The sequence below is a fragment of the Heliangelus exortis genome, chromosome 3 (genome assembly GCF_036169615.1).
Source record: "Heliangelus exortis chromosome 3, bHelExo1.hap1, whole genome shotgun sequence".
NCBI lineage: Eukaryota > Metazoa > Chordata > Aves > Apodiformes > Trochilidae > Heliangelus > Heliangelus exortis.
Genome location: NC_092424.1, coordinates 19643591 through 19668389, shown reverse-complemented (window position 1 = coordinate 19668389; position 24799 = coordinate 19643591). Strand labels below are relative to the sequence as shown.

At 39.4% G+C, this 24799-nt stretch overlaps 1 long non-coding RNA gene across 2 annotated transcripts in view; it reads left to right on the top strand.

The window, feature by feature from the left end:
- Positions 1 to 24799, top strand: part of LOC139794231 (uncharacterized) — a 106218-nt gene that overhangs the window by 28583 nt on the left and 52836 nt on the right. The window contains exons 1-3 of one of the 2 annotated variants that reach the window (XR_011725044.1): positions 10803 to 10893; positions 11060 to 11172; positions 12693 to 12781. The exons of the other annotated variant lie outside the window; for it this stretch is intronic. This is a non-coding gene — a long non-coding RNA (uncharacterized lncRNA). Of the gene's footprint in view, positions 1 to 10802; positions 10894 to 11059; positions 11173 to 12692; positions 12782 to 24799 lie in introns of those variants that run through there. 2 annotated transcript variants of the gene reach the window in all.

The following is a 24799-nucleotide window of genomic DNA, read 5'->3' as shown; positions in this document are numbered from 1 at the left end:
TAAAATGGATGACAAGCCTACTTACAATCAGAGCCAAAAAGTCTGTGAACAAACACTCTGGGTAGCTAATATCAAGGCAATTTCAGTAATGTTCATTTGACTATGTACTGTATAATCTGTTGTAACTGAACCAGAAAAAGTCTGTTATGAAAGTTTATCACTTCTAATCACTGAATCCTAACATCAAAATACTTTTTGAACAAGAGTAAAAACACTTTCTCAAATCCTCTTTGGAGAAAAGAGTTTGTAGGATATTTTTCAGAACTAAGAGAAACTTCAGATTCCAGATAATGCTGGTGACACAGCTCTGATGCTCACCTCAGCTCTTTCAGTATGGTCTTTGACATTACTGACTGTGGAGAACATTCCGTGTCATCCTTATACCAGACCCAAAGAAATCTCTGTTTTTAGAGTAACTGAGATAGCAAAACCAGACCCATACCCAAGTCCCCACTGTAACAACTAATTGCCCTTTCTGCTTATAGATATTTACATCCAGTCTGCTTTACTAATATTGACAAAGCCCCTGCTGCAGTCCTTTGAGATTTCCATACCTCAGTGTCCGCAGGGTTAAAATTCTGTTGAGCAGGCAGTTGTTGGTGTTTGAGGTGGATTTTTGTTATTTAAGTCTTGATTTTCTTTTCAAGTTGGTAATTGAAAAAAATTTAAAAAAAATTTTTTTAACCTTAACTTTGGTTGGTTGGTGTTTATTTTTCTGAAGGTAAAGCATTTAAGGGGGAGGAAAAGGGGGGAGAAAGAGAAAGTTTGGTAGTTGCCTTCAAGTGGTCAGAACCTGGCTCCCTCTAAACTCTTTTAAAAGTTATTTCAATGAGTCAGAAATGCTCTCGCTAGTGTTTCTATGTACTTTCTCCTGGGTTTTCTGATCCAGTGTGTATCACAGGAGTTCAGATTTCATAGTGTTCTTGAGCAAAGTGTGTTTCTAAGACAAACAGCAGCCTGATGGTTGCACTGAAATGCAACACTGAATAGTTGTACTGACATGAGGGAGCTGGGTGGATGCCAGTGGCACTCGAGCCTGGTGGAGACCTGGTGGTCTCTGCTAGGGCAGGAGCAAGGACAAGTTCTGGCAGCTGGAAATGTGTGATGTTCACATTTGGCTCCAGAGACAGTCACTTATATTAATCAACCCTTATTTGGGTCACCTTAGCCAGATGCTCATCTGACAGGAAGTGAGATGCTTTACTGTCACAAGTGAAAAAAAACATCTTTTAGAAATGCCACTGCCACCCAGCAATCTAAATGAAGGCTACAAACAGCTACTTCGGAAGATCTCCTTCAGTGGCAAAGGAGAAACACTGCCACTTCCTTCATGCTTGAATATGAACCATTTTCAGTCAGCAGGATTTCAGTCTTTCCCAGGCCAATGTGAGTCAAAAGCTCTTCCTCCCAGAATGAGTTTCCTTACCTTTCTTAGTTATTCTAGTTTGGTTTGAGATGAAGAAGTCTTCATAGGGAGTAACAGTGTATAGGAGTGTTCAGTGGTATCTTTGTCAGTGGCTGCTGTGGACACAGTCCCAGTAGACATCTGCTTTATGTATATGAAGCTTGAAAGGTTACTGCTGTCCTAATGAAGAGAAACAAGATCTTGAAATAAACACAATGTTCAATATGATAAGTTAGCTTTTACTGTTTTTTCCACCAGCTAAGGGTAAAGTGCAATTTGTCACTGCTCCCATCTCCTGCTTGGGCCACCACAGCTGTAGCTGTCAATAAAGATGGGAGGAATGGAGTTAGGCAAGGACGTGGATTTAAGGGGCTGGGGAGAACCTGTGTGCCTAAAACATGGGCAGCTCTAAACAAGGTTTCACTGAAATCATCTCCATGCAGACTCTAATACCCAGTGTCTGGGTATAGGCAGTAGACATTTTAAACTGCTCAGTTATGATGTTGTGACATAAGTTTCAAGCCCACCCTCACATCTGAGAGTGATGAGCTGGGCTGCATTCCATGCTGTAGGCAGAGCTGTTGGAAGCTGCCTGGAATCTAGGAATTTTGCCTACAGCCAAAACTATGTTTGAGATGCCACCTTGTAATTTTTCATCATTACTTTTCACATTACTGCTGGTTATCACTGATAATGGGTTGAGAAAGGAGAGGCTCTTCTATATTATCATTCAAACACTGCAGTGTCCAAACATCACCAGGGAAACCTCTCTTCCTGCTGTGCTCTGCACATTTTTGCAACAGCAGCTCTTGGAGCACAGACGAGTTTCATGGCTTAATGGATTGGTGCCCACAGACCCAAACTCTTGGCAGGCATAGTGAGGTTAATTACTTTCTATTAAGGTGAAGTCCTGGCTCACAGAGACTTTTCCTGGTGACTTGAACACGGCTTGGATTTCACCCTTGAAAACCCAGTGACTCTGTGCAACAAAAGAATGTGTCCCGCCAATTTGTGAACCTTTGATTTCAGTTGCTGCTGTCCCACTTAGCACTTTGTGCTAACTTAATGGTGTCTGGCAGCAGTGCACTGATTCTACCCACCTCCTGGGCTTGGCTTCACCTGTCCTGTAACTAGTAAGCAATTTATTGTTTTATTTGCTTACTAGTTTAATCTTTTAACTAAACTGCACTCTGTTACTGGACACTTTTGACTGCTGTAGGAACTTTGTATTTTATTTTGGAAACTTGGCTAGTAGCAATCTAACCACAAAAGCTAGGAAGAGGAATAGCAGCATATGTGCACTTTAGAAAAATGATTTGACAAAATTGTGACACATCACAGAAATTCTGCATATCTCATATATGCAAGGGAGGTTTATTTTGTAGGGCAGTCATTGGTCTTGTGTGTCTCAAGGATAACATGACAGCTGTTCTAAGTACCCAGTTCATAGCCATAGCATTTCTCTTATTTGTTTTGGAGGTGGAGCAGAAAAAAGGTGGGTTTGGGTTTTCTTAGGATTTTTAATTGTCTTTGAAGGTTTCTGAAGAATATAGTTTTCCCTCTTTGATGAATTATTAAAGGCTCTTGACCTCATGGTTAATAATTTTGTTCAAAGTTACAAAGAAATGTTAAGACATCTCAAGTAAACAATTTCATGACTTTAGGGAGGTTAATTGCTAACAGCAATCATGTACAAAAGAGCCTTCAGCACTGGATCTCAGTTAAACTTAAAATTCAGCAAAAGTATCCACTGAAGTCAACTGGAAAGTTTTCCAGAGTAGGGAGTGAATATAAAACTGAGGACAGACTCGAGGATCAGGCCCACATTAAATAGTTCTACTCCCTGAATACAAACAGCTGAAGGTTTCTGGATAAGCCAAAACAAATATCTTTCTCCTGAACTTTTTTATTTGCTGGCAAAATCTATTTTTTGGCAATTTGTGTGATAAATGTCACTAAGGCAGCATGGAAGTGGAATATATCTGAAAATGATATGTCACTTCAGATTATAGTTGATATGGTCTGTTTCTCTTCGTAACATGTATTTAGCTCATATCTAATCCCAAGTGCTTCTCAGCTTGTTCCAGTTTTTTGGGTTTTTTTATTATTATTATTTGTAGTACATAGGGACAATCAAGGCACTATGTTCTTTCCATTTATTTTTTTCCTTTCATAGTATAAGGCTGGAATGGAATTAATATGAAAGGGAAAGTGTGCTTCACCAATGCCTGAAAAAGAAAAGTATATAAAGTTAAAGCTTTTAAGTTAAAGAACGCAAAGTTTGAAATTAAAGTAACCTTTTCAGGTTCTAAATACCTAGTACTTATTTCCAACATCAGATTTTCTCTTAGGTAAAAACAAACAAACAAACATACAAATCCTAAAACCTTAGAGGAAGCATTGTCTCCAAAAATGTCCTGTTAATGCCCTCTTTATTACCTTACTGTGATGAACTTCTTCCCTGGTCTTTTTCCTCCTCTTCACAAGTAATCCTAGCCAACTAATCCTGACCCTTAAACTCTGCTACATTATAATTAACTTTCAGTGTCTCATGACTCTGATTTTTATGTATTAAATGCATGCCTTGTTATCCACTCAGTACAGCATAAGACACCAGTTTGACAAAGAATGAAATCCGGTGCCTGGGAGAGAGCTTTATTCATCCATAAGAGAAATAAGCACTATTTCCAGGACTTAAGTTACATTAACGTTCTGTTGCTATTGAGAAATTTAATCTGTTCAAATGCTTTAAAAAAAGACTTTCCAACTAAATTCAGACTTGCACTAAATCTCTTCTTGTGAAGTTTTTCTCTGGTTTAACTTAATGGATTTAAAAAAATAAAATTCACCTACACCACTGTAATTTTTGTCTTGGGATACGAGTCAGCTGGCAGGTAGTCCTTGCATGATCCATTTGTAAGGTGATGATTTTCAACAGAAAAATGATGAGCCTGTTTATGAAACAGAAAAATTTGAAATCAGTAAAGCTCCTTTCAAGAGAGAAGCTGAATGACTCATGGGATGAAAGAACTTAAACTTGGAGTCAAATGTATCATGTTTAACAGTGGAATTACTTTATGATTCAAAATAAAAACTTTTGTAACGAACAGAGCAGAGGGGGTAGAATATTCTGTTTTTTAACGCATGTGCTTTAAGAGCAAACTGTTTTTTCCAAGTGAGCTTATTGTTATTTTCCCAGGTTTTAATAACAACAAACAAGATTCATATATTTAATATCCTCTTTCCGTGAGAAATAACAAATTATCTTCTGAAAAGCAGATGTCATTCCTTCAGAAGTGAAAGGTGCACTTTAATTCACTTTCACTAAACAGACTTTTGACTTAACCGGCAATTTGTCAGGAAAATTAAGTGAGAATGACAATGCATTGCCAAAGTGCAAAACTCTTGGATTTAAAAACATCTCCACCAGAAATCTGTATTTCGACCTATTGGTCTTCTGGAGATTTTTCTGTGGCTTTGGCTAAAATGAAAATGAGAGAACAGGACCTTAAATTCAGAAGAGCTCAGCTCATTCACTGATCAAGTCATAGGAAAAAGTGACTGTATCAATTTATCACAAAATTCTGAGATATCTTATCAAATGTGCTGCTTCTAAAGGGCTTTAAAAACAAGAGGGGTCTCTTGGAAAACCTCGATCCAGCTGTGGATGCTGAAAAGTGAAGCTTTCAGTTGCCGAGTCAGTGAGAAGCTTGAGGGTTGGCTGGAGAGAAGGGCAATGAAGTTTATCACGTACTTTCAAGAAGGTCCAAAGGCAGCCAGGAAGGGAAGCGGGAAGTGAGGCGAGGCTGCTGTGGGCCCTCAGGAGCAGCCGCAGCCATCACAGGACAGCAGAGCCTCCTGGCAACCCCTCGTGTGTTAAGCCTAAGTGTCTTGAAAATAAAGCTGTTGCTTTTCTGGGGAAAGCAAGAAGAGGTCTGAAGAAGCCCAGGCATGAGGCAGAGTAAGGAAATAACGTGAGCGTTGGTCTGGTGAGAGATGGTCAGAGGCTGCCCGGGAATGCAGGAGGGACATGGGAAGGCAAAGCAGTGCGAGCTGCGGGGTGGAGCTGGAGCTACAGAGGCACCCCCAGGGGCAGGGAAGGAGCTGCCCTGCCTGGGTAGGCTATCAGCAGGGTCATTAAATCACGGCTTCACCTCTGTTTAGGCAGATGTAGGGCTTGCACTGAAGGGAAATTGCATGGCTACAAATCTTGAAGCAAAGCAGTGGGTTGGATGGACAAAAGGGGTGGGAAGTTCTGCTTTTTGTGGTCAGGGAGTGATCAGTGGCCCTGCCCCATCTCATCCCTCTCCCTCAGGGGTCCTCTCTGCTGAACAGGGTGCAGCCGAAGGTAAAGAGCTGGCCTAGGCCCAAAAATTTTAGATATTTGAGGAGCTCTCTCTATCTCATGCCAGTAAATTCTGAGAAAAGGAAAGGAAATCACTCTTGTGCTTGTTTATACCTCTGTGGCTGAAATCCTTTTTGATAAGTGCTTCAGACAGTTGTTTCCCTTCAAAAGGAAGGTGAATGCCTGTGAGGTAACTTCTTCCATTTACACTGAGCTTTGTCTAAGAGAACTGTGGCACAAGTAAGCATAATTAGTACTTAAATCTGCTGTCATTTAGCCAGCAAACAATGCACATAACAACCACTTAAATCTTGGCAAAAACAAAGCTCTGTGTTGTTGGATTGGTTGGGTTTTAACTGTGACCTTATTGCAAATAAGAGTAGAATGTATGATAGTGATGTACAGAAATTCTCCTGGAAGTTCAGAGAATAAATACTACCTCCCATAACTTCTCTGTTTCAGGAGTGGCCAGAGTAAAGCAGAATGTAGAAGAAAAATTTTGTGTGTGACATAAAGCCTGTACTCTGAATCTAAAAAAAATTAAAATAAAGTGGGAGCCACTGAACAGTGAATTTGCTGTAGTAATAAAGAGCCATTTCTTTTTTTTTTTTTTTCTTTTTTTTTTTTTTTCTGTTAGTATGAAATCGCAAAAAGGACTGGTATTACTTTTTATCCTTTGCCATTGCACATTTGTGCCAGAATGCTGGAGGTGTAGTATAATCCCCCATAATTACATATTTTGAGATAGAGCATTCCTTAGCTGTTTATATGGATTAAAACTGACTTAGAATGCTACAAGGCATTCCAGCCATAATGGTAAACTAATTAGCAATTAATACTATGCTATGGTTTGAGTCATTTTTCTCTTATACTTTGCCATTAAAATACAAATATTCAAGTAAGCTGTAAATGATTTCACAGAGTTTTATCTAATTAATGTGATAAATTCTTTGTTCCTTTACAAATAGAGGAGAAGTGTCACAGAATAACAATTAAATTAAAAAAAAGTGTTAGGAGCAGCCCTATATGTAATTTCACTAATTTCACAAAAATCATTACTTATTTTCGAACTTGCATTTATCTGTGGCAGTTGAAAAAGGTTGGATCAGACCTTTTATTCAGATTTTAATTGCTGCTGTAAAAACTTCATGTGAATAAATTGACCAAAAGTTTGTTTTACCTCTCTGTTAAGGTGTTGGAATCCTGGCATGGCTAGACAGCCCATAAAACAATTCTTCATAGATTTATCCTTATATAGATCTATTCTGGCACCTTTTTTTTTTTCTAATGATAGGTTAATATGTTTAGTTTACATCAGCTGCCAAGTACGAGTACTTCTCTGAACTATATCCAAACTGAATATGTCTAAACTAAGATATAAGACTATTTTTTTCCATTTACTTCAGTAGACTTTGGATCAGGTCCCTATTGAATCTTCAAAGTCAAATTGAAAATTTTGTGTAATCGTACCTTGAGCTGATTCTAGCCCTAGAGCTGTTCTGCATAGAAATTTCTGATAATGTTGAACACAAAGTGAACGTGGCATGATTCTTTGATTTTTTTTTTTTCATGTATTCAAGTAAATTGCTGTTGATTTCTGAGAACCTAGAGAGTGAAATCTAATGCTGTGTTTCCACTGTTTGGTTTTTTTAGGATGTAATTACTTTTATTTCATGGATTTAACCATTCTTTGCTGTTAAACAGCAGGTAAAGTCATGTTTATGGGCACATACAGGAACTCTCTGACTCTCAGTACTGGTCACTGTTCATCCACTCCCTTTTATTAGTAAGCAACAGGCAGGAGGAAGGCAAGAGCTTTGAAATCAAACCTTTAGAAATACACATTGTCCCCATGCTCTGTTTGCTGATATGACTCTGAAAACTGGCAGAAAGAGATGAAAGATAAATTTCTTTCCAAGCCCTGGCTGCAAGTTTAAGTTACAAGTACCTGTTTGTAAAATATTGTTGGTTAAAGTGCTTAAGTGTTCAAATAGAAAACATGCATAGAAAGTATCATTTTTCATAAGTGGCCTCCTGCTTAACAAAATGTTATCAGGTAACAATTATGTTCTTGCAACATTGGTTAGATGTTTTTTAACACCTTGGCTGGAATCCCTCCATGCCAGCCAACCTTTCATAGACCTCAAAAAGATTTCCTTACAAGGGGATCCCTCTTTAAGCAGATCCCAGGAACCCTGGTGAAAACATCCAACATGAGAATGTGGGGTCTGGAGACTTCTGGAGGAAGTGAAAGATAAGGAGCAAGGTGGGATTGTGCACATGTGTTATCTTCAGAGGTTTGTAACAAATCAGCTTTGGGCTTCCAAGAAAAACGCACAGACCTGGGTTATTCTTGGCTAATTTCATTCAAGTTATTCCTAATGAAAGGTAAAACTTCTCACAATTAAATATTTTCCACATTTCATTGTAAGTTTGAAAAGGGTCCAAATTTTATGAGGAAGGGGGAGAAGAACTACTGATGTATGTAATTTCTTCTCGGATGGAAATCTGCCTGTTTGTGGTGTCCTCATAAAAATGAAAGCCCCACCTCTGTGAAGTACCTTTTCTGCCCACATCACCACTTGGCAGAAAGGAAAATGTGGCGAAAAACATGAAACCACATCACCAAACTGCAAAGGATTAGCTTTGGAAGTGTGTGACTTTCTCACTGTGCAGCATTTAACCCCTGCAAATTGTGTTGCAAGCTGCATTTTGCAAGAGGCTTCTGTGGGGTTTCACAAACCCCTGGAGTTGTGCTTCAGGAGTCTCCCCTTTTCTCCTCCCTTGGTGAGGAGGTGGTGGCAGCACCCAGCTCTGCAGGGCATCATCCCCCTGCCATGTTCTGAAGCCCAGGGCCATGGGATCTGGAGGACCATTCCTTGTTTTTGGGGGCAAACTGCTGGAGGAAGGAGTGGTCTGGTTGCTTTGTTAGTTCATTGATGGCTGAGCCATCACTGCTGCTGTTTCAGAAGTGCTGCATCCAGCTGTGGGGGAGCACCAGTGTTGCTCTACAACCTGAGGAGGTGTGAGCAGCTTTTGGGGTAGGGACTGGATGTAAGTCAGAGGAAATAGCAGTGGAGCTCTTTTGTACTGGCTTTGGATATCTGCAAGTGTGGTTTCTTCTGCCTTCAGCCTCCCGTCTTCTGTGTCTGCTTGAATAAATTTTCATCTTGAGCATCTTATGTACTCTTGTTTTAAAAGCTCAGATCTCTGAGGTATGATGGTATTTTTAGGCAATGGTGTTTAAGGATGCCAGAGTTCCCTGAGGCAAATATCTTACTTCTTACTGAAGGCTGTCTGCATGGTGAAATAGAACTGTGTAGACACTAAGCTTGTTCCCAGGGTGTCTTCTTGCAGGCCAGAAGCTGTTTGTCTGTGTTGGTGAATCAAGTGGGCACATACTATTTCTTAGCATTGCTGGTCAGGCCATACAGTGTGCCAGAACCATGCCTATAGCATGATTAAATGTATTTTGCAGTGCTGCAGTGTGCCACACAGAACTCCAAGGAGAAGACATTATCCAGGAAATCCCCCATATAGTCTAAGGGGTGGTTCAGCCATATGAGAAATAAAACCACCTTGGTATGATACCCTTGCAGTGAGACACTAGAAATTCTATTGTGGGAGCACAACAGGTAGTAGCATACTTTCCATTCTTAAACTTAATTAAAACCCACCAAAAGTTAAATTGAATCAAACACATGTTTACTCTGCTTGTCAGTTGGAGGTAGTGTAGCACAGCTCTAATTTCTAACCTAGATTTAAACTTTTGTCCTTAACTTTGTTATTTAATTTGCTTCATATAAGTGCTGCAGGAAAATGAAAAGCAGGTGTTTCCTGTATTAAGCACCTATTGTTATGCTTTCTTTTCTATTTTGAATTAGAGTCACAGCAATTTAAGTACTCAACCAAGACCTTTTCTTTGTTTTCAGGAAAGTTGAATTTACCCAAGAGGACTGGTTCTCCTAGTGGTTACTGTCATAACAGAAAAAGCCCATCCACAAACAAGTGAGCAAAAAAGAAAGGCATCTCCAAATCTTTGCTTGTCATCAGTGTGTCTTAGTGGTTCTTAAAATTTCTTGTGGCTATTATGACAACCCCCCTCAAAAAACCCCCCCCCTCCCAAAAAAAGCGTTCCCAGAATAAAGAAGGAGAAGTAGAGCTCTGGCCTTGGAGCAGAGCATCCTGGTCATATCTAGTATTCTGGATAAACGTGAATTCCTTTCACCAAGTTACAGAGCTTTCCTGGTACACTGCACAGAACTGTGCAAAATATACAGAAAGATGTTGCATCATTTTGCTAAGTAACAGTTTGGTTCCTAGTTCGGCCAGGATGGCAGACACCTATTTGCATTCTACTGAAATACTGTGTTTGTCTTTTATGAAGGTCAGTGGTTAATCACAGGCTGCAAAAGCTTATGAATTTGAGACAATCAAAGAAACAACTAATGTAAATTGTTTTGAATTCATTCAGAGTTTGAAATTACCATGTTTATATAATAATGTAGCAATCCGAGTCAAAATTTGTAGCTACAGGATTAAATGAAAAGAAAAAAAACAACAAAAAAAAAAGTAGATGGTTACATTTGAAACACAACTGCTCAGGGCTTTTCTTGGAGATCCCTTACCAAAGCTGTAAGCAGTCCCAGTACTGGGATCAGCATGGATCACACTGTTACTGTGTGAAGAAAAAGTTTCTGGAATAGCCTTTTCGATTGTTCCAGAAGGAAAATGGACAGTCAAGCTCTACAAAGTGTTTTCTGAGAATTCCCACAGGCTGAGTTCTTAGTCGTGCCAAACATTTGATTAATGGTCACTTTTTGTGTTGATTTTCCACTAGCAATGGGTAAATTTAGGCGGTCCATGGTTTCATTCATTATAGTAAAGGTTGGTTATCAAAACCTTACCCAAAATTCTGTAAAACAGAAATCTTCTGAGATTAGATACTGGGAAAACTTGCCTAAACTGCAGGAAATTGGGTGTGATAATTTCATTACAAACCAATATGATCACTGTCTATCTTTGTTTTTCAATCCAGAAGCAAAACCAAATGATGTTGATCTCAGTTCCATGATACAATTCCACTGATTCCACTCCACTGATTTCAGCTGGAGCATGACAGAACTGGGACCATCTCTTCTCTGTGAGAGCACTTACTGGGTTGTACAACTCACAGAGGTCTTTTGGGAGAGGGAGTAGCACTTGTAACTGATGAAATTCCACTTGTCTTACTAACATCTCAGTCATGGTATGAAAATGGTGGTTTTCTCAGCCCGCTGTGGTTTGAAACACTAGCTTTTATTTTGCAGCATATGACCTTGATCATGCAAGACAATAAGCAGCAGCACCATGGAAAAGTCCCAAAATTCACTTCTGTTTAAAAGAAGAAAAACAAAATCTGATCCACTGGTAACCTTAGAAGGTATTTAATCTATCAAGAGAGATGATGGCTTCAACAGCAATGTTTAAAAATTTCTGCCCCTATGCCAGTCCTCATGATTTTCAAGTACAAATAAGAACTCAAAACATGATATTATCAAACAGCTTTTCTCTCACCTTGAAATTCCTTGCCTTATAGGAAATGAGCTTCACCTATAGATAAATACTGAATGTGGTTGGGCTATGAAGCTTCAATTCTTCCAGACTAGATTTGTATTTGCACATTCATTTTTAGCCCAGCTCATGCATGAATAAGCACCAGGAAGGCTGTGCAAATGCCACATTTCTGTTTCGTTTCTTTTTCAAGCACATTCCACATTCACTAAAGCTTCACTTGGGCTGGTGAGCAGGAAAGGCCAGACAGTTCTGTACATTTATATTCTGCTTTATAATGACAGTTCAAATATTTTTTCCCCTCGTTGTCTCAGTGTGGTTGAAAAACATTCTGCAGCTGATAGTCTCTGTGAGTCTTATGCCTGTGCCATCATTAGCACAGAGTGCCAGTATGTGGATGTATCCAGTATCTGGGGGATGGGGAAATGGGTTTGCTTGCTTGTTCCCTCTGCTTGTGGGTGCACAAACAACTGAGGAGCCTGCACACTGAGGCTCTTATTTAGCAAAGCTTATTGAGTGTGTGCTCCAGCCTGCCCATGCTGGTGAGGCTGTAAAGAACGTGCTTAACTGTAATCAGATGTTGAAATTCAAAAGGATTTAAACATCTGCTTCTCATGAAGTGCATGCTTAAGAGCTTTGCTGAATCAGGGCCTTAGCCATTAGGAAATAAACAGAGACCACCAACTTCTTTTACATACACTCTAGAACAGTGTTCAGATAGATAGTAATGACTTTCAGTCAGTACTGACCAAAGTTGGCTTTGAACTGCTGACCTAGAGGTGAAAGGCTTGTATCCTATTACCAATCCCTGGGGCAAACCAGTCTTATTTGTTTTCAAATATTAATGAATTCAGTCAAGTCAAAATGTAGCCCCATTGATTGCCTTTTCCCTCTCTTTTTCCTGTGTCAGCATAAGTAACTGATGCTGCTGTAGAAAATCTTTGGGAATAAGTGCTGCCCACATTTCTCTGGTTTAAATCACTTGCATTATAAGCACAGTCTTAATAACTGTAACAGCTGGTTAGTTTCTAAAAGTATTTAGGAATGGACCTCTCCATAAATGTTGGTAGTAACTGTTCATCAAGGAAAATATACTTAAATATAGGGTCTAATTAATTATTTAGGTATCTATTCTCCTTGTGATGTGCAGACATAACTCTCACTGACACTAATAAGAGATTCATATGCATGCCAGGAGCAGGGAAATCCTTGGAGAGTATTTAGAAAATATTCCTTGAAGGACATGGAGGAGGGGCAGGGGGGAAATCATTGATGCAAGCATGAATTTGTCATTTTTCCGTAGAGAATTTATGTATTTTTATTTTAAAAAGATAGTGGGGACCATTAACTAACAAATATTTAAAATTCTATTTGCATCTCTAAAGGCAGATCTTAGCTGAAGGCCACACACAGACCTCCAGCTGGAAGTGGAGGCACAGACAGTGGAAGGCACATTTGTAGGAAAGCAAATGTTCCTAGTAAGTGTTCTTTTGAAACCTTGGAATTTCACCTTGGACATTTGACTTTTGGGAACCTTTATTTCCTATGAAAGGAGACTTATTGAATTGCAGGTATTATCTGAAAAATGTGGGATATTTCTTTATCCTTGGATAAAGGATGCACATTTGATCCAATGATTCAGGTGTTGAGTAGCTCTGGTGAGATATTCCGAAGCCACATTTTCCATGGGATTTGCTCAGTTGCTGGGTGATCTATACACAGTGGTGTCCCATGCATATAGGACCTAGGTGACCTAGAACAGGTCAGCAAACAGGGACATCTGAAGCCTTGACCACAGCCCAAACTGACCAACCTACAAATGCAGATTTGCCACTGCAGAAAAGACTCAGGTGCTATGGCAGAAGATGACAGATAATTTCATTATTGTTCCAGTCTTTTTAAACCATCCCAACGTTTCGGAGAGCCATACCTCCAATACAGTTGTAACAGAGAGAACTCAGTCTTGTTTGGTAGAAGTGGCTGTCAAAAATCATGGTGGTATCAAATTCCCTGCTCCATTCCCTGCCTCTGCTGCTTCTCCTCCCTGGAAGTATCCTGCCCAGTACAGCTCAGCCAAGATATCCTTCAGCATTATTAGATGTGGGTCCACAAATTCTCAAACTTATCTTCACCACCATGCTCTGTTCCTAAAACTGGTTATTTGGCAGCAGGGAAAAGCATCTTTCTAAATAAGGTTCCCTGGGGCTTTGGATTCTTTGGTTTTACTTGTTTTTTTCCCAGGGATGTGTACTGTCATGAGCTGAGCTGGGACTGAGAAGGAATGAAATGCCCTGCTCTAGCTGAGGCTTTCGGGGTCCATGTTTGTTGTCTTTTCCATATTTTGGAACAGAAGTCCTCTGTCATGCTGTATATTTCTGGAGCTTTAGTATGGCTGAACCCTTTCTGTAAGCTGTGTTGCAGGCAGGTTTACAGGAGGAACTGTGAAGCCATTGGTAAATGCTTCTGGCAGAGAGCAGCAACTAACTTGCAGCCTTGAGAAAGTTATCCTGGTCTTTTCACCCACTGTACACCTGGCAGGAGGAAAACATGCCGGGAATCATCATCCTGAGATTCTCCTGGGTTTCCTGGCTCTGTAAGGAGTCTGGCCCATGCTACTCCCGGGGACTGTTTGTAATGTGAGGAGGCACACAAATTCCAGACAGAAAGACAAGCTTTAAGTGGGTACTATTTCTTAACAGGAAAGGCTTTTTATCAGTTCTGGAAAACACTAAAATAACAATAATGCAAAGTTACTGGAAAGTAAACCTCACTAGAAATTGTATCCTGATACAAAAAGTAAGTCGCACCAAGCCATTGACACCTCTTAGGAGAAGCAAAATGTAAAAAATAGTAGGTTAATTTTCAGTAAAATAGAAGTTGGATTATTAAAACATTGCAATTAATCAGAGATTGCATTAACAATTCACAAAGAGACATCTTGAAAATTTATTTCTTTATCTTGACAGCATTTCATTTGCTGAGAAAGAAAAAGTGAGGAAAATGAGTAAGGCTGGAACAGGATAAGGACTCACCTACAGGCATGCAAATATTTCTAGGAAATCAAGTATTTTGGCTGTAGAGTTTACTTTAGCCTGTGCAGTTTACTTTAGCCTAACTCATTTCCCAAAAACATTTGAAAGGTTGATAAATTCCTCTACCAGCTATTTTATCATATTTTATTTACTGCTAAAGATATTTACTGCTTTCTCCAATGTTGGATTTTTCAGGTTGACATAAAGGAACATGAAAGAAATGTCATCACTTAAAAAATGGTCTTTATAATAAAGACTGAAAAATCTTTTATGAGATGTTAGTTTGGCTGTTCTGGATTGCTCAATTCAGTTTTGGGTAGTAATTTATATTTACTTTAGCTGACATATCTTTTCATTATAGGCCAGAGAAAAATGATGAAGCCAATGTGGGAGGGCGGGGGGGGGAAATCAAGGATGGTAAAACTGGTTTTGGATGTTTTGATGGAAAACAAACATTTCTATGAGTAAGCTAATATTTTGTTGAAATGTTTTAGGGTTTTTTTGTTTTGGTTTTGTTGTTTTTCTTTGTCTTGTTTTGGGTTTTGTTGATTTTTTTGTTTGTTTGTTTAAAAAAGGTCTCTTCTTCATTCATGCCAGCCCAGTTTGCTTTTGTCTCTTGGCAGTCAAAGAAAATGTTCCTCTTTTCCAGAGCTAAGCATAAGTTTACATGGTCCTTTGTGCAAGCAGATATTTCTATACATGTGATTATGCTACTGGATTTCAATCCTTATGGTACTTTGCTCTACAAAAAAGACAGAAGAACTAAACTGGAGACTCAAAACATTTCATCTTGCTGTGCAGTAATGCTCTGCTCTTTCCTGGGACTTGCAGTTCTAAAACAAATTCAAATACAGTAGGAGAAAATATTCAGATTTTGAAGTGTCTGAGGGAGCATTTGAACTGGACTGGACAGTTTGGTGGCTCTAAAACTCCTTCTTCAGGCAGAGATAGAGCAGTGCCAGGTAGGACAGCCCATTAGTCCAGACATTTTCAGATCATGAATAGAAGACATACATCTAGCTGTCAGTGAAGGTAAGGGAGGTCATTTGTAACCAAAATGTGTTGTTTTTGCAGGGCTCAGAGTACACATCAATTGTAGGTCAGCTGGGGCAGTGCCTCCTTACACACATAAATATTGATGCCCTTTAACTAAGTGGAAAAATATTATATTACAAAGAAATAGGGAAGAGGGACTGGGCTAATTAGTTTCAGTCAACCCCAATCAAAGATACCTGTGTATCTTTGTGAGCTCTACTGTCAGAGAGCTGCATGATGGAGTGGGGATGCTCTACTGTCAGACCTTCTGCTGCTCTCCAGACCTAATGTCCTCCTGGAAACACACTGGGAGCATGCTGGAGGCAGAAGAAGGGTGGTTGATCACCCAAGGTACCCACACGGCTCAGCAAACCATGAGCTGAGGAGGGCAGAGCATCTTTTTCTGCTGTATCTGGATGCTGCTGGGGGAGAGGAGCTGCAGCCCTCACTGGCTGGGATGTGCTCCCCTCGGCTGCCACTGAGTTTCTTTATAAAAAGAATCTGAATTTGGTCAGGGAGCGATTTTTCAGGGTGAGGGATTTACTCAAACCTGTTTTCTAGCTGGGGTTTTCAATGGTTTGGTCTATGTTCCCTTAACAAAGATATATGCTGGGATTAAAGGATCTTGAGTTAACCTCCCTGGCTTATTTAAAATGCACTCTTTGTAAAATACACATCAGAAGTGTCATGAACTCTCAGTCTGGGTGGCACAGTGGGTGGAGAAATGTTATAAATAAAGTAATACAGGGTGAATTGTAAGGCAACTTTTTTTTTTTTTTGTAGAAGGCAGCTGAACCAAAAATGCACTCCCTAGCTGCAGAACCATGCTAAGGAGGGTGATGTGTTATTATTATCAGCAGCTCTTTGTTGGTATGATGCTTCAGATCAGCATTTTGTACTCTTGTGGGAAAACAGGTTGGACATAAAGTATATTTATGTGCAGCTGAGGTTTGCTGAGCCCTGCTGTTTGCTTCAGTGAGAGGGAGTTGCAGGTGGCTTGCAGGTTGGCAAGTATGCTGGATTTAACACTGCCCAGCTTCTGTAGTTTGGCCTTTGGGGCTAGGGATTCAGTCACATCTCTGTACCTTATGGCAGTTCCCTAGACATTCCCTGAAATACCAGACCCTGGTTGTGCTTTCCTGCACTTGTCAAATAACAGATTTGGAACAAATTGCGTAGAATTGCAAGTGACACAAATGCAATGCATAATTATCTACCTAGCTACCAGAAGACAATGGTAATTATGTTTTTATTTTAAATCACACAGTGGAGAGGGATACATTTCTTAGAGTTCTAGTGTTGCTATGACCATAATAACAGTTTAGACTTCTAGTTCAGAAATGTGGTTTAACCACTTTTTTCTTCTTTTTTTTTTTTTTTAGTCGCCCCTGAGAAAATTATAGCCTAAGTAGCAACAGGCAAGTAAACACCTTATTTTACACATTGGCACTTTCATTACAACAGGACAAAGAGTAACAACGGCATGGCCTGGAAAATACATTTGCATAGTTGAACCAAAATCTGTGTAAGATGGTGGAGGTTTCAAAACTAAAGGATGGGGAATTATTCCCACAACAATACCAGAATTTGTGTTTAAATATCCTACATAGTCCACGTTCTAAAAAGTACTTCTTGCCATGATTTCAAATGGCAATGTTTGCATATTGAATACTCAGCAGTATTTTAGGGAGAGCATGGGTACAATATGGCAGCTGCAGCTGTGAGAGGGAAGGAGATGAGCTGTCACTTGGCCCTGCTAGCCCTTATGGCAAGGATGTCAAACTGGGCTGCCTCTCGCCCTTCACACATGTCACTCCATCTACTGTTGCTGTTCATTTGTTGCAGTTTTGGTCAGAGCTTTGGGACCTTGATCCCACCTGCTCCTTTTCTCAGCAATTCAGACGCTCTGTTGCATCTGTGGCCGTGTAATTTGTTCCTGTCTGTTAAGTGCCACTCTCCAGTCCTAGGCACAGCTTACTGGCCAAAAAGTCACTGGTGAGAGCAGAAGCCATATGGAATCCCACTCATCTTTTTCCTCTGCACAACAATTTTTAGCTGAAACGCTGTCTCTGGCTTGGTGTTAACGTGGTGCTGCTGTTGGGATGTGCTGGGATAGCTGCTAGGGTGGAATTGTCAGTGTACCAAGTGGTTTGGTTCCCCACCAAATAGCTGACAAAATCATTCCAACTGTAGAGAAAGAAATGAAGTAAGAGATGGAAATTACTTCCTATGAAGGAGGACTGAAGGGGAAAGATCATGTGAGCAGGGGGAGCCCCAACCCAAATTATGGTACACCTCCTCCTTCCCAGACATGTACACACACAAGGTGCTCAGAAGTTAAGCAACTAAGGGTGTAAGATACTGCTAATAATGATGTACTAATAATGATGCTGGTTTAAGACTTCAACAGCAACCTTGCACACTGGATTATCAAAACTTAGTTTCTCCATGAGGCCCCCACCCCTCTTGTGAAATTATATTTTGAATTGAGAGGCTGATGATTCTTTGCAGCTTCCTGGGGGACTCTGTTGCCACACTGAGCTAGATAATATTTATAAATATTTCTATCCATCTCACCTGTTTGAGGCCTGATTCTTTCCTCCATGATAGAAATAGGTTTTCTGCTCTGGCTGTCTAACTCCATCTTGGCAGGGATATTAAACAACACTGTGTACCTTCTTGTAACTCTATAAGGTCACTTTTTAATAAGTAAGTGCTCTCACTCCTTTGCCATCTGTGGGTGATGAACACCTGCATTAGAAAAGCATCAAATTCTTTCAAGATATTCTTAAATAGACTTGTGAATAGAAGTATCTCCTACATCTCAAGACATGGAAAACAATAGTCCCACAGAGTCAAAGGCACTGTATTATGAAATTTAAACGTGTTTTGCTTACATGGGTCTTAGGATAAATCCTTTCTTTCTTTCAGCTGTGAAATCCCTCTTTCAATCCTTCAAATAACCCATCTGAAAGAAATCATTCCAGCAGAGCCATTACAATTAATTCTATTATATAAACCTGTAGTTTCAGATTTTCATTAAACTGACAAATGGTTCCTCAGAGTAATTTTCTAAATTACAAAATACATCTTGGCTGTTTTAAAAAGCCTGTTATCACACACTATCCTGTAACATAGGACTATATTAGCGGGGTGAAATTTAGTCCTCAGCCAGGATTTTTGAGTAGCTATGTTAGATGCTGATGTCCATCTGTAGGCATGTAAACAGAAAGCCTAGTTTTAAATTACTTAGAATCTGAGGGAGCTGATTGGTATAGAAGATTCTGGGGGGGGGGGGGGGGGAGTTTCCATCTTTATCAGAGCACTATACGAATTCTAGTCTTAGGAATGAAAAAAAAAATAATTGTGGGACATAATGCTGGATGTTGGTCATTACATTAGAAAATAGGTTTTTTGCCAATCTTTTCTGGCCAGTCTTTTCCTAAGCTTATTTTCCACCTTCAGTGAAGCCCCTGATTTGCCTGGAGCAGCACTAAGGTGAGGTCAAGCACCACTGGTCTTAGTGGAGCTTCCCAGAAGCAGCAGAGGTGCTGTCATATGGACAGGCATGGGAATTTAGCTGAATGGTCTCCTAAAGATATCAATAATCAGATCATTTCAAAAGAACCATTCAACAAAACCTTGGATAAAATGACAGATTACTTACAACATTGGTTTAAAGCATTTATGCAGATAATTAAGAATAACAGACAAAGAGTATTAAGTGAAGGAGAGCAAACATCTAGGCAGTCGTTAAAAGAATGGAATTTTTCTAATCCTCTTACAAAGATGCTGTTTTGGGTCAAAGTCCCTTTCTGCATAAAGCAGCCACACTACATTTTTTAAGTGAATGAAGAGCTGAGAGCCATCGCCCAGTCTCAAAACTCCTTTAAACAGACAACTCCCACTGAGAGACAAGCTTTTAAATTAATGTGGGGACTTGGGCCCATGATATGAAGCAAGAGAGTTTAGTTCACACTGTATTGCATAGTAAATAAATATATAACCAAATTAATTTGATATACAAGAAATTTACTAATGCTTTATTGGCTGGAAGTCTCCATATTCTGTATCACACATGTTTTGTCTCAGGGTTAAGAAATTCTGAGGAGTGTTTTTTATTAGGTTAAACTGACAGATTTTATTTCATACAGAACCACATTTATAGACAACATCTGGTCTTTGCATTTACTCTCTTTTTTTTTGTTCACCAGTGGTTGGTGGCTCCTGGGAAAGAGAGCATGTGATTGTGCCTAACTGCCTCACAGATAGCTTTGAATTTTCAAAATAAAGTCAAATTTACATTTTTATTTCTTAGGTATTTGTGAATCCCACTCAAGCCTCACCACCTACTTGTGCTATTCTGATTGTTAGTAAGAACTGGTAATTGCAGTTGTCTTCCTTTGAGCCCTTTTGACCCCTTGTAGGATCTATGAGGCAGTTGGGTCCCGTAGAAGATCCTTCAATACTAATCTCAAATCTTACTCAATTAGCCTCCCTTGGAAGACATTGTTTAATGAGTTGGAAGGAGCTCAAATTCTACTTCTAGCCTATCAAACCCAATAACAACTCCCTAAGCTGCATAATGAACCTTCCCCTTGGCAACTTCTACCACACTCGCCTTCATGTCACCTTCTTCAAAGTTTCTGTTAAAAATGTCTTTATCACCCTGTTCATTGCTTACGGCTAAAGAGAGAAGTCTCCTCTTCCAGAAGGCCTATAAACCTATAAACCTGGCTCCACCAGCCACTATAATTACTCTAGTGAAGTAACTTAGTAGATGACACTGTGCCTCCTTACATTTTTCAGCATCACATTTCTTGCTGTTGCAGATGAAGCATGTGTGAACAGCAAGGTCCAAATACTTCTGTTTGCAAGCTGTGGACACCACAGATGAGGTGGTGGTATAGTCTGCTGTTCTGAGATGTCCTGGTAAGGCTCATAAACTGTTTTAAGGTACACCAGCCAGTTGGGCTTTGCCTTCTTGTATATAGGCAATTAAGTAAATGTTCACATTTCAGACAAGGGGCTTAGAGGTCTGGAAGAGGACAAGACTGACATTTCCCAACTGCTGTCTCATACCAGTGGGTTTTTGGTATAGCCTTAGCCTTTGGTATCAGAGGTGATACAGATTGCTTGAGAACATCTATGCTACAAGAACAATTCAAGTGTTCAGAGCCAATTAAACAACTGTAGGGCACATACAAGGAAGTCCTGTTTAAAGTCAAATGGGATTTTGCTCTTTAGTAACACATACTGCATAAAAAATGGCGGGTGGACCTTGCTGGGTCCTTATCAAGAGAAATGGAATTGAGTAAGTCCATGGAAACTGAAATGAAACTTAATTTGCTGCAGTTAGTAAAATTGCAATTGTAAAAATACTCACCTCTACCCCTGTTTCATTCAACATTTTGTGTTAAAAACCTGATGGGTCAAAATTTTTTCCTGAGATTTTTTTTCTCCTTAAGGAGTAAACAAGAGGCTTGACCCTTCTGGTGTAAGGAATAGGAAAGAAATGAGCAAGCTGATTCTTTCTGATTTTACACACCACAATTAATTAGGACTCTTGAGAGCTAGGTCATGTCCTTTAGTGTATTACATCTCCAGGAAAAGAGAAGGGAAATTGAGTTTTTGTTCTGAATATAGTCTGTGTCACTTAACAGCACCATAGTGGCTGCCATGTGGCTTTAAATGCTAAATTGCTCTGGCAGATGGAGTATATTGTACCTTATAGGTACATAATTTCTCTTTGTAACTGTCTGCCTTTTGGCTCTGAGTTTAGCCCAATACTGTGTTAATGCCCCTAAACTCTTGGCCTATTTCCACTTCATTTTATTTGTACCTTCTTGTTCTCCTCTTTGTTTCATTAAGATACTTGCTAATGCATAATGATTCAGGTGAGAACTTGGGACTAGGTTAGTGATGCTCAGTTTCCCACTGCACTTTCATCTCTAGCTTCTGTAGACTAAGTTTCACTGCATCAACTGCACAGAGTAACAGGATAGCAGATTTCAGGCTGTGAAAAAGAATTTGATTCAAGGTCTCTTGAATCCTTTGTTATTACTTCTCTTAGTGGTGATGATCTGGTGCTTAATTTGCAAGTCATTTGGAATCAGCACATACAGTTAATTACAATTCATAGAAGACACTCTGCTGCGTGCTTTAGAAAGGCATTTTCCTTCCCTTTGGGAAAAAAAAAATAAAAATCTGTGGCTGTATTCAGGTATCATTTGGCAGTTAGCTCTGAGGAGGCTATAGAGATAATTGTCGTGCATAAAGTGCTACAGCCTTTGAAAATCCAAAGTGTATTTTCTCATTAAGTGATAACTTTGATGTCATAATTATGATCATCTAATGAGGAGTGGACAGTGTGGAGAAGCCAGTTTCCAGCTGTGCCTGCAAGCTGGTGCTGATATGTACTGACCAGCTGCACAAGAGTGAAGTTTTACAAGCACCTGCTGTCACCATTGACAGACCTTGCTCCAAGGTCCTTCAGGTTCCTCAGCAATGTGTCTCCTACCACTGTTCAAAAAAAGACAGAAGTATTAACTAAATGATTGACCTAACTAATGGCCTAGAGCCCTAAAACTGTTGCTGAATCCAGCAGTGTTTAGCAAACACTCAGGACTTTAAGGCATCTTCATTTTCTTGTCTTATGAGTTTAACTCTCAGAAATGTAAAGTTCAGTTTTATTTTTTCTCTGTTGAGATGAATATTAAGGCATATTCAGAGTGTCATTTATCTTAAAAGGTCTAATACCCACATTGAAAGTGTTCTATTTGGTCTGGGGAAAAAAAAAAAATCTTCTCTGTGCTGCCTCCACTAAGCCCCATAGCATTTGGTCATCCTCTAGTAATGCTGCTCTGTGAAAGTGTCTGGAGTCTCAGGGGATTATTGGAGTGGTTTGAGATTTTTTAGGAATGTCCCTGTAGCTCAAGCATTGTCTATACTGCACCGGCCTCTGAACGTGATGATATCTTAGACAGACAGTCAAGTATTCTGGAAACCCCATAACAGACCAGCTTCTATCACCTGGCCCTTGCAGGCAATGGGGAAAAGTCTTTACCTTGGTAATTTGGACCTCTGAACTCAGCCAGCAATTAGAAAACTAAAGTTTGCCAAATGCTGGAATTAAAATCACTAAGTGACAGAAGCCAAGTTTCTCTGATAAGAAGTAGACCTGCCAGAAAAATATGACTTAGAAAACTAGGCTGGAAGCACAGGCTGTTCTTTGGGTGTGCTCTGAAGTTTTTGTGTTTGTTTTTGGGTTTTTTTTAATTGTTTGTTGTTTTTTTTTTTCTAGTGCAAATAATGCAGATTGTTTAGATCATGCATGTATAATACATGCTAACTTTATAGTCTGGTATATAAAATGTTAGTGTGGTATTGTGGGAATATTTTTGCACAGTTTTCATCATTGCCAATATACATTTAAAAAATCAATTTCTTTTAGTTTTGAAGTAATAGGTACAATATGTATAAGACATACTGGTTCTCCATGTAAACTCAGCATGTGCTTTTGGTTGCCATGTGTGAGAGATGCTGCTTTGTGACCAAAGCCTCATGTGGGGCAATATCTTAAGTCTGAGCAGACTGCACAGCACAGTTCAGCAACTCTTCAAATTCAAGTTGGAGTTGCAAAATGGTTTTCATTACCTCCTGATGCTCTTAGATACTCTTACAAATCTGTAGATGCTGTGTAAGCTTAGAAAAGGCTCATGGAATTTTACCCATTTTGCCAGTTTATATATTGTGTCTAGATTTGATCCTGATTTCAGATAGGTTTCTAGGCCTGTGGTAATATCACTCAAGCAGTCAAGGCTAAGTTTCTTTAATTTGATGATCTGATTAAATATCCTAAAGAATAATTTAACCAGACCTGCTACGATGTCAAGGCCAACAACTTAAATTCCTGAACGTACAGGTACTTGCACTATAGTTAGGGAGAAAATGAAGAAATTGCTTCCAGTTTGTAAAGCCTGAAAGAAAAAGTTGTCTGTGCAAACCCTTCACCCCCTAAAAAACCTCACACACATATTGCCTAGTGAGCATCAAGCAGATCTCTGCTCCAGCATTGCAGCTTTGCTCATCCATGGATAATTTGTCCCTTTTCCCATGTTTTTCCACCTTTATATTGTTTCTTGCAAGGGGCTACCATTATAGGCCTGGCCTGAATACTGGAATCATGAGGAAGAAAAAAGTCACCCTGACGTGGAATAGATAGTGACAAAGACTTTATTCTCCTGCCCAGACCATCAGCTGAGAGGGACCTGCTATCAGCAGTAACTGAGCCCTGAATCACACGTTTTCAGTGCTGCAGGCGGGAGATGGTCTTGAGTTACAAAACTAAGTCTCCCATCAATTAAAGTCTGTGTGCACAGCAGCTGCATTCAGAAAGGTGGAAGAGATTTAATCTTCACCTTTCACCTTGGGTCAGAATACAAGGTTACCAAGGCAGACTGTTATTAAAAATGGATTGTTTCTGCCAACTTAATGTTAAAAGTTTGCAGTTACTACAAAAAACCTTATTACTTGCTCCCTTTGTTAAGACAACTTGCTGTTAAATAGCAACGAAGTAATAAAACACTTGAAAGGAACAAATAAATATTTATGTCAGACTTACAAAGTCTGTAGAAGAGTTATGCTTTCTTTACTGATAAAAATTAGATAATTATTCTCTATTGCATCTTACTGGTGAGTAGGTGAATTATTCTGATCGAGTATAGAGTCTCTCAGGACTGAACATTGAAGGTGGACTTTGCTTGAACGAATATGCAATGAGAATAAGATTTTATTTTAGTATACAAACCCCTATATGAAGCAGTAACCTCTCAGCTACATTTCAGAAATAGTATCTCTAAATTCAGCTCACCACTCAAAAGTCTCTCCATTGCTTTTCAGAATAAGATGAGTAAAGTCCTAAGAGGACTGATTTGTTCCCAAGATGCACTGACGATGAACAAAGTATGATTGATTACACTGGTATCTGACTGCCTGTTATATGTTGTCTGCTATTTGAATTTGAGGCCAAATATCTTCATATTGTACTCAATAAATTCCTATAGTCTTCATGTCTCTTTGTGCATCTCAATGAAGAAATTACCTCAGAGAGACAGATTTTGTTTTATTTTATACAGCCTATTTTCTAAACTTTTGTGGAGAAATATTTAACTGCAAGAATATACATGCATTTTAAAAATGGGGTCAAAACTTACATTTCATATGGGTAAAGGTCTGTGCTAAAATCTGTGGAATCTTTGTCATTGACTTGGGAGTATATAACTCAACTGCCTGTGAAATAGGGAAATTCTTACTGGCATTAATTTACAGAAATTTTGTCATTTCAGTTTTACACCATTAACCTCAGGTAGATTAAAGCTATCAGAACAGAACAGAAGAAGCAAGCTGTGCTGGTAGCAACTCTTTAAG